This window comes from Petromyzon marinus, unplaced genomic scaffold (genome assembly GCF_048934315.1).
Source record: "Petromyzon marinus isolate PM22_M1 ecotype Great Lakes invasive population unplaced genomic scaffold, UKy_Petmar_22M1.pri1.0 PM_G_Scaffold_52, whole genome shotgun sequence".
Classification (NCBI taxonomy): domain Eukaryota; kingdom Metazoa; phylum Chordata; class Hyperoartia; order Petromyzontiformes; family Petromyzontidae; genus Petromyzon; species Petromyzon marinus.
In genome coordinates this window covers 1,010,001-1,012,500 of record NW_027423005.1, presented here as the reverse complement: position 1 = coordinate 1,012,500, position 2,500 = coordinate 1,010,001, and positions in this window count along the sequence as shown.

Below are 2,500 nucleotides of genomic sequence, written 5' to 3'. Positions count from 1 at the left end.
CCGGCTTAACGCACTGCTTCCTGTCAGAGAGGAAGTCTGTGATCCACCTGCAGGTGGAGTAGGGCACGTTCAGCTGGAAGAGCTTGTCCTGAAGCAGGGCAGGGATGATGGTGTTGAAGGCAGAGCTGAAGTCCACAAACAGGATCCTGGCGTAGGATGCTGGGGCGTCCACATGCTGTAGGGTGAAGTGGAGGGCCATGTTAACTGCGTCGTCCACAGACCTGTTGGCTCTGTAGGCAAACTGAAGGGGGTCCAGGAGAGGGTCTGTGATGGCTTTGAGGTGTGCCAGGAGCAGGCGCTCAAAAGACTTCATTACCACAGATGTAAGGGCGACCGGTCTGTAATCATTTAGTCCTGTTGGCCTTAGCTTTTTGGGCACAGCGATGATGGTGGAGGACTTGAGACAGGCTGGTACATGGCATGTCTCCAGGGAGGTGTTAAAGATGTTGGTGAACACCGGAGACAGCTGGTCAGCGCAGTGCCTGAGGGTGGCTGGAGAGACAGAGTCCGGCCCGGCTGCTTTGCGTGGATTCTGCCTCTTGAAAAGCCCATTAACTTCTCCCTCCTGAAAGGAGAGAGTCGTTTCTGTAGTATGGGTGGGGGATGGGGCCTCTTGGGTGGGAAGGGGTGGTTCAGGACAGTCCAATTGTCTTTCAAATCTACGGTAGAACTCGTTCAGGTCGTTGGCTAGGCGGGAGTCGTTAGTGGTGTGGGGCGCTCTGGGTTTGTAGTTGGTGATGTGCCTGAGCCCTTTGGCAGACAGAAGCAGCGTCGTTAGTAGAGAACTGGTGTTTTAGTGTCTCTGAGTACAGTCGTTTAGCCTCTCTCACCGCTTTGCTAAACCTGTTCTTCGACTCCTTGAATCTGTCTCTATCCCCACTCCTAAACGCTTCCTCCTTCTCCAACCTCAACCTTTTGAGCTTTGCTGAGAACCAGGGCTTGTTGTTGTTAAAGTTCACCCTGGTACGTGTTGGGATACAGCAGTCCTCACAGAAGCTGATGTACACAGCCTCTGTGAGTTCATCCAGACTATTGGTAGCAGTCGTGAACATATCCCAGTCAGTACAGTCTAAGCACGCCCGCAAATCTTCCACAGCCTCACTGGTCCACTGTTTAGATGTCCTCACAGCAGGTTTACAGAGTTTTAGTTGCTGCCTGTATGCACGAATCAGGTGGACCAAGGGAGTTCTGTGCGAGCCGAACAGCCCCGTGACCCACAAGAGAAACATCCCCGCCAAATTCGAGCGTTTGACGGGGTCTATCCGTGAAAAAATATTCACGTTTTTGAGTGCACATGCATTTCTGCTGCAAATGCCTCTGGAAGTTTCATGCCGTTCGTATGCCAATTGTGGCAACACGAAAATGACCCGTTTTCCCATTCCGAGGGATTTCTGTGCGACCCTAACAGCCCCGTGAGCCACAAGAGACACATCCCCGCCAATTTCTAGCGTTTCACGGGGTCTATCCGTGAAAAATATAGACGTTTTTGAGTGCACATGCATTTCTGCTGCAGATGCCTCTGGAAGTTTCATGCCGTTCGTACGCAATGTGGCAACACGAAAATGACCCCTTTTCCCATTCCGAGGGATTTCTGTGCGACCCTAACTAACAGCGCCCGTGAGCCACAAGAGAGACATCCCCGCCAATTTATAGCGTTTCACGGGGTCTATCCGTGAAAAATATAGACGTTTTTGAGTGCACATGCATTCCTGCTGCAAATGCCTCTGGAAGTTTCATGCCGTTCCTATGCAATGTGGCCACACAAAAATGACCCGTTTTCCCATTCCGAGGCATTTCTGTGCGACCCTAACAGCCCCGTGAGCCACAAGAGAGACATCCCCGCCAACTTCTAGCGTTTGACGGGGTCTATGCGTGAAAAATATTAAAATTTTTGAGTGCACGTGCCTTTCTGCTGCAAATGCCTCTGGAAGTTTCATGGCGTTCCTATGCAATGTGGCAACACGAAAATGACCCCTTTTCCCATTCCGAGGGAGTTCTGTGCCACCCTAACAGCCCCGTGAGCCACAAGAGACACATCCCCGCCAATTTCTAGCGTTTCACGGGGTCTATCCGTGAAACATATAGAAGTTTTTGAGTGCACATGCATTCCTGCTGCAAATGCCTCTGGAAGTTTCATGCGGTTCGTACGCAATGTGGCAACACGAAAATGACCCGTTTTCCCATTCCCAGGGATTTCTGTGCGACCCGAACAGCCCCGTGAGCCACAAGAGACACATCCCCGCCAATTTCTAGCGTTTCACGGGGTCTATCCGTGAAAAATATCAATTTTTTTTTGACTGCACATGCATTTCTGCTGCAAATGCCTCTGGAAGTTGCATGCGGTTCGCATGCAATGTGGCGACACGAAAATGACCCGTTTTCCCATTCCGAGGGATTTCTGTGCCACCCTAACAGCCCCGTGAGCCACAAGAGAGACATCCCCGCCAATTTCTAGCGTATCACGGGGTCTATCCGTGAGAAATATTCACTTTTTTGAGTG